Source organism: Phyllostomus hastatus, unplaced genomic scaffold, assembly GCF_019186645.2.
Source record: "Phyllostomus hastatus isolate PE091 unplaced genomic scaffold, TTU_PhHast_1.1 phas_contig_64, whole genome shotgun sequence".
Lineage (NCBI taxonomy): Eukaryota > Metazoa > Chordata > Mammalia > Chiroptera > Phyllostomidae > Phyllostomus > Phyllostomus hastatus.
Window position 1 is genome coordinate 8448500 of NW_025333928.1, and position 8224 is coordinate 8456723.

Genomic DNA, 8224 nt, shown 5'->3' on the forward strand with positions numbered 1-8224 from the left:
ATATTTTTAAATACATAAAACAAACTTTGTATGGTTACATAGAAATGAATTAAATGGAAATACAGTTATAAAAATATTTCTTTAAAACATCTTTTGATCAAATATACTCATCCGATGTGTGGTAACTATCTTAATTTTGAAGTAGAATAGAATGTAAAAAGTGTTTTAAGATACCTGCAACAACTGCAATGTGATATGAAAATTTCTATTGGTGACAGAGACCCAGAAGCTGCTGTGATTTGTTCCCAGTAGATATCGTATTGAAAAAATGCTAACTTTCAATTGGAGGTTAGTGAAAATAAAAATGTACATAGTTCCCCCTTATTCACAGGCATCCATTACAGAGGATGCCTGAAACCACAGATAGTACTGAACCCTATATATCCTATGTTTTTTCATATATATACATACATATATGTATATACATATACATATTTGTTAAAGAGCAAAACAGAGACCCAAAATGGTATCACTCACGCTAAAGTCCAGGATACCAAAACTAAATTTAGTATCTCATCTAACTGAAGTTTTAACTTCTCCCAGAAACACAATCTTTTTTTTTCTATTTCCAGGCCAGTGACTTTCACTTTGGGGGACAACACCCAACTAACTGAGCCACACTGGTCAGGGCTGTAGGGTTGTTTATCGATTTTAGAGAGAGAGGAAGGGGGAAGAGAAAGAGAAACATGGATGTGAGAGAAAAACATCAATCATTTGTCTCTCGTAATATGCACCCTGACCAGGGATATAACCTGCAAACTTTTGGTGCCAGAGACTATACTCCAAGCAACTGAGCCGATTGGGGAGCCACCCGGTCAGGGCCAGAAACATAATCAACCAGTATGGAATTTTCTGGTCAACACAAATGAGGTCATCTGTCACAGAAGCCTCTCCATCTCCCACCCCCTATAGAAAGAAGCAGCAATCTGTACGATTTTAAAAAACCTTTGGTCTGCCACAACTGACCATTGTTGCTCAGTTGGTTGGGCCTCATTCTGCAAAGCAAAAGGTCACCGGTTCAATTCCCGGTCAGGGTACTAGCGTGCTAGGGTTGTGGGTTCAGTCCCTGGTTCGGGCACAGCTGATCGGTGTTTCTTTCTCACATAGATATTTCTCTCCCTCTCTTTCTCCCTCCCTTCCCCTCTCTCTGAAAATAAATAAATAAAATCTTTAGCCCTGACTGGTGTAGCTCAGTGGATTGAGCTCGGGCTGCGAACCAAAGTGTTGCAGGTTCGATTCCCAGCCAGGGTACATGCCTGGGTTGCAGGCCATGACCCCCAGCAACCGCACATTGATGTTTCTCTCTCTCTCTATCTCCCTCCCTTCCCTCTCTAAAAATAAATAAATAAAATCTTTTAAAAATTTTTTAAATAAATAAATAAAATCTTTAAAAATAATAAACCTTCAGTTCTCTTCTTCTCACCAAAAAAAAGATGTTCTGCCCAAAACAATCCTTTCATTTGTTAGTAGATCCTTTGCCTCACCTTCCTTCTCTAAAACCTTCCATCTGTACAGCCCCTTGGAGCACCTTTCTATTTGCTAAATGGGATGCTCCCTCCACCCAACTGCTGCCCCACACTGCATTCATGAATGATTTAATAAAGCCAATTAGATCTTCAGGGTTACTCCATCAAATGTTTTTTAATACCACATATACCTTTTCACATAAAGGAAGCACTTCATGGCTTCTCTTTGTCATATCTGAATAACACTACCCTTGCATTTGGGGACCATTTCTTTCTCTCCTTTTTTAAAGATTTTATTTACTTACTTTTAGAGAGAGGGAAAGAGAGGGAGAGAAACATCAATGTGCAAGAGATATAGTGATTAGTTGCCTCTCACACGCCCCCTACTGGGGACCTGGCCCACAACCCAGGCATGTGCCCTGACTGGGAATGAGACCAGCGACCTTTTGGTTCACAAGCCAGCACTCAATCCACTGAGCTACACCAGCCAGAGCACTTTAGGGCCATTTCAAGTAAAGTAAGGATTAGTTGAACACAAGCACTATGATACCACAACAGTTAGTCTGAATTGTCTTCTGGATGACTAGCATTTGGGCTAAAGGGATGATGCACTGGACAAAGGGCTGGATCAGGGATGACAGCACAAGAAGTCATATACTACTCAAAATGGCATGCAATTTACAAATTGTTTATTTCTGGAATATTTTGTTTAATACTTTGGATGGTGGTTGAGCACAGGTAACTGAAACTTTGGAAAGCAAAAGTATGGAAAAGAAAAGATTACTTTAATGATTTCCTCTCCAAATCTGTGCTCTCCTGAATGCTATCCTCTGACCCCTAGCAGGAACTCCAGGTTAAAAACTGATTCTGACAGTCTCTTCTACATCCCCTCTAGCCATGACTCCCCTGAGTTCCATGATTATCTCTTGATCAGCTCCAGCCCAGTTTTGTCAGATGCACTGGAGGCAGCAACCACTTGTGGAAAGTTCAAATGTTCTGGCCAGCATAGCATCCCGAGCTTTTGGTCTTTCAGGAGTAGTGATACCAGAAAAGTCCACATTCATGTTGCCTATTCTGTGGAGGTTATAACAACTGCTCAACAGATTCTTGGTATCATTAAAGTTTTGAAGAAAAGGAGAGTATGTAATAAATCTGACAAATTCATGACTGAAAGTAACCTCACAGAGTAAGCTTTTCATAAAGTCCTAACTGAGCAGATCGTGGTGGGTAGTCACCCCCTAGGTATATAACAGGTTTAAATTTGCCTTAAGCAAGCTCTGGTCATTGTTTCTGTGCATCTAGGTTAACACACCTTTGAAATGCCTCTTTTTCAGAGCCTCCCTAGTGTGTAACCACCCCCCCAAGAGAATAATACCTAATCTCATTAACTATCTTGCATTACAGTCCCTACCTTGTTTTCTCCCACCTCCATGTAATTTTCCACAAATTCTCTCCTCATTTCCAAATATACAAAAGGAAACTGCAAAACTGTCATTCATGGAGCAGTGTGAGACCTTGCTTCCTGGCATTGTCAACAGTTGGTCTCTATAGGTGTGCAGGTTTCTTATATCAACAGTCCAATGACATAAGGCAACAGCACTGGAATTTCCACTATAAAAGTTTTGCAGTAATGTTGGACCATCAACCTGGTATGTATTACTGGCTGGGAAGTATTCCAGCTTGACTGTCAACATAAGAAACATCCAAACCTGTACAGATTTTAATAAGAGTTTAGTTGAATCAAACTGACTACATATGCCAGGGAGCAAGATCTCAAATGCTCCACAGAATAACAGTTTTGCAGTTTCTTTCATGCATTTGAAATTAAGGAGGGAAGGTAAGGAAAATTACATGGAGGTGGAAGAAGATAAGGCCAGGATTGGTTTATAGGTTAACAGGATTATGTATTCTCTTCAGGGTGGTCACGGCTTATTTCAAAGTTGTGCTAACCTAGATGCACAGAAACAATGGACAGGGTATGCTTAGGCAAATATAAACTTTTTACTAAAAGGCTATATGTCTGGGATGTGACTACCCACCATAACCTGCTCAGTTAGGAATTTATGAACAGATCTCCCTGTGAAGTTACTTTCCATAGAACCTGCACATCAACAGGAAGCGCAAATAAATGTTCCTTTCTCATTCACACATTCTTTAAGATGTACAGCTTCAAGCAAGAACTATTGCTTTATCATTTCCTTGGGCAGTGCCCAGGACAGAAAGTGCCCCTCGGTGGGGACACTCAGGTTTTTTGTCTCTGGGAGAGGTTGTCATGGAAAACAGAACTAGGAAAGTAGATACTGGGCAGATAATTGAGCTACTAAGAGATTTGTGTGGACCAGCTGGAAAAAGGCCACACAGGTCACTGACTGGGTCTGAGCAAGAAAGGCAGAAAGCCTTGTAGGAGGCAGGTCCAGGAGATGGAATGGGCACATGATGAGGAGTTTGGTGGCCATGGCAACATCAAAAAACATAACTGTCCCATCATGTTCACTACCAAAGGGGTTAGAGGTCCCAGAGGAGCAAAGGGGACATCCCCCAAAACTGGTACCTGTTTCATTAAGAGTAAACACAAAAGGTTGTAGAAGCAAAAAAAAGGCTGAGGTAGCATTTGCACCTCATTGCCTTTCTCAAGGGCCCAGGGCTTTAGGGCACAGCTCTACACACAAAAGAGAGAGAGTAGCAGTATAGGGGCTTCCTACAAATATGCAAAAGAATCTGAAGAAACTAGTTATTGCTTGACTTGTTTATGCAAAGAAAATTTGAGCCCTAACATGCCAAATGTATATTTAGATTTATTTGCATATTTGACAGGAAAATACAATTAAAACTGCTGAGAAAAGGTCTCCTGACTTTCTCTGTGGGCCAACTAAAATGAAAATTACACATATAAAAAAACTTTAATGGATGTCTCCGAGGAAATATCTAGAGCAGCACAATTCACTTATGTACTTTAAAAATTTTTAGGAGTATCACTTCAAAAAGTAAAACAAACCAGAGAGATATTTTATACAATTTTTTTATACTAAGTCTTCAAAATCTGTTGGGTCAGCAAGATGAGCCTGGCCAGGTTGCACATTCTAAGAATGCACAGACAGACAGACAGATGCACACATATATAAGGGCATCTCTTATCATTTCCATGATGGACTTTTCCAACAGTTTTTTTTTTTTTAATTTTGCCCTAAGGCTCTTGCCTCTTAGCTGATTAGAAACCAGAAAATTTAGCGACCACTTTCTCTGGTGAAAGCTTCATTTGAAATAACTTAAGAGAGCTTTGCTTTAGCTTTTCTTCCCTGGCTGCTTGAAGATCAGCTTGCATCATGACTGATACAGTAACTATCCAGACCAGGAAGTCAGGAAGTTCATAACAACAGACTACTTCAGAGGAAACAAATGGTCATTCATGTCCTTCACTCTGGGAAGGCAACCATACCTAAGACAGAAATTTAGGGAAAACTAGCCAAAATGTATAAGACCACACCAGATACCATCTTTGTGTTTGGATTTAGAACCCATTTTGGTGGTGGCAAGACAAATGGCTTTGACATAATTTATGATTCCTTGGATTATGCAAAGAAAAATGAACCCAAACATAGACTTGCAATACATGGCCTATACAAGAAGATCTCAAGAAAATAGAGAAAGGAGCCCTAGCTGGTGTGGCTTAGTGGGTTTAGTACTGGACTGTGAACCAAAGGATCGCAGGTTCAATTCCCAGTTGGGGCACATGACTGGGTTGCAGGTCAGGTCCCCAGTGGGGGGTGCTCAAGAGACAACAACACACTGATGTTTCTCTCCCTCTCTCTCCCTTTCCCTCTCTAAAAATTAATAAATAAAACTTACACACTTGACTTAAAGCTCCAGTTTTCCATGATGCTGATGAGGTCACACTGATCCCTCAGATGGCTAAGTTCCTGACTCCTTCTTTTCCTTAGTACCACATTCCTATGCCCTGTGAGAGATGAAATAAGGACTATGAATGCCTTTGAAAGTTGCAGCCAAGATTGTGGCACAGGTAAAAATCCTTCACTTCCTCACACAACCAAAGGGAGGAGACCAATCTAAAATCAGTAAAAAACCATGAGTGTCAGAAAATCAAACTACATGGAACTCCAACAAACATGGAATTAAAGAAATAGTCAAACAGAACAACCAGACCAGTAAGGCAGCAGACAGAGAGAACCTGAGGCGAGGCCTTGGGCTGTTTGGGCAGGGCTGACTTAAGGGAAAACTGAGACTCAGAGCTGACTGTGGACTATGGCGGTTGCCACGGTGGGAGAAACTCCCAGTCTCACATGAGAGTTTGTTGGAAAGTGGGCTAGAGACGACCAGAGGAGCTGCATTGTTTCCTCTCTGACTCCTCCCCCACAAGCAGCGCTGCAGCACAGCAAGGAAGGTTGCCCTGCCTGGGTGAATACCTAAGGCCCCACAGCCTTACAACTTAACAGGTGCTCCAAACAAAAAAATAGGGCCAAAATGAAAGAACAAAGCAAAACTTCAGAAAGAGAGCTAAGCAATGAGGAAATAGGCAACCTATCTGATGGAGAATTTAAAGCCCTGGTAATCAAAATGCTCAAAGATCTGACTGAGCTTGCTCAAGAAATGAAAAAACAAATGAAAGATACCCAAAATGAAATAAAGCAAAATATTCAGGGAACCAACAGTGACAGGAAAGAAACTGGGACTCAAATCAATGATTTGGAACAAAAGGAAGAAATAAATATCCAACCAGACCAGAATGAAGAAACAAGAATTCAGAAAAACAAAGAGAGACTTTTGAACCTCTGGGACAACCTGAAACATTCCAATATCTGAATTATAGGGGTGCCAGAAGGGAAAGAACAACAGCGAGAAACTGAAAACTTATTTGAACAAATAATGGAGGAAAACTTCCCCAATCTGGCAAAGGAAATAGGTTTTCAGGAAGTCCAGGAAGCCCAGAGAGTCCCAAAGAAGTTGGACCCAAAGAGAAACACACCAAGGCACATCATCATTAAGTTACCCAGGATTAAAGACAAAGGGAGAATCTTAAAAGCAGCAAGAGGAAAGGAAAGAGAAGAGTTACCTACAAAGGAGTTCCCATAAGGCTATCAGCTGATTTCTCAAAAGAAATCTTGCAAGCAAGTAGGGGCTGGAAAGAAGTATTTGCAGTCATGAAAAGCAATATCTACATCCAAGAATACTCTACCCAGCAAAATTATCATTTAGAATGGAAGGGCAGATAAAGTGCTACCCCGACAAGGTCAAGTTAAAGGAGTTCATCATCACCAAGACATTATTATATGGAATGTTACAGAGACTTATGTAAGAAAAAGAAGATCAAAACTATGAACAATAGAATGATAACAAACTCACAACTATCAACAAATGAACTCCCCCCAAAAAAAAACCACAAGAAAAAAAATGAAAACAAAAAACAAGCAAACAACTAGAATAGGAACAGAATCAGAGAAATGGACATCACATGGAGGGTCTTCAGTGGGGAGGGGGAAGGTAGGAATAGTGGGGAAAAGGTATAGGGAAGAAGCATAATTGGTAGGCATTAAATAGATGCAGAGAGGTCAAAATGGTATAGGAAACAGAGAACTCAAAGAACTTATATTTACAACCTATGGACATGAACTAAGGGGGGGATAATGGAGGGATGGGAGGGTGGAAGGAGGATAAAGGCAGAAAAATGGGGAAAAAATAAATAAAAAGACACAAATAAATCAAGAGATTTATACGAAAGAGTAAAAAAATATGTTACAGTGATTTTCTTTGTACATTGTCAAAATATCTAGTATAGCTACTAATGGTGCCCCAGTGATAGTAGGTAAAAGAGAGAGACTTGTAAAATTAATAGAAGATGATAAAACTGCTGCCCAAAACTCATGTTTGATGAAGTATCATTGCATAGTACACCAAGAAAATTTATGCACAAAAGCTTTAAAAATGGATAACATCATGCAAATCATCACCAAGACTGTGCATCATAAGAGCCAAGGGATTGAATCATCACCAATTCCAGGAATTCCTTAAAAATATTGATGCTGACTATGGCAACATCATTTACTTTTTGGGAGGAAGATGGCTAAGTTAAGGCCAAATATTGTAAAGATTTTATGATTTGTGACATGTTATCAAGTTGTTTATGGTATCAAAAAACAAATTTGTGCCAGAACTTGACAATGAACACTGGCTTACAAATTTAGCATTTTTAGTGGATTTAACTGTGCATTTAAATGAGTTAAACATGTGTCTTCAAGGTGAAAACCAACTTATCGATACCATGTTTCAAACCATAACAGCGTTCCAAATGAAACTAAAATCATGGCAAACTCAAATCAAGGCAAACAATTTTATGCAATTCGACACATTGGCTAAACACAGTCCTGTGAACAAAATGCAGCCTTGCTTTTCAATTTGGTAAAAGAAAACAGAATTCAAGATTTCAGGGAAAATAATCAATATTTTCTTATATTTACGACTCCATTTCCGGTAGACATAAATACGTTACTTTCCAATTTTCAAATGGAATGTATAGAGCTGCAATCTGACATTCAACTCAAAGAAAAATTTGATTGTGTCTCTTTACTGGACTCTTTAGCTCCTATCTTCTCAGAGACAAATATCCCATGCTTCACAATTGTGCCTTATTAATGTCCTTGCTATCTTGCAGTACCTACATTTGCAAGCAACTATTTTAAAAAATGAAACACATTAAGGCTGCCTTACAGATACTGCCTCCACCTGGGACCTTCCCATGTCCAACC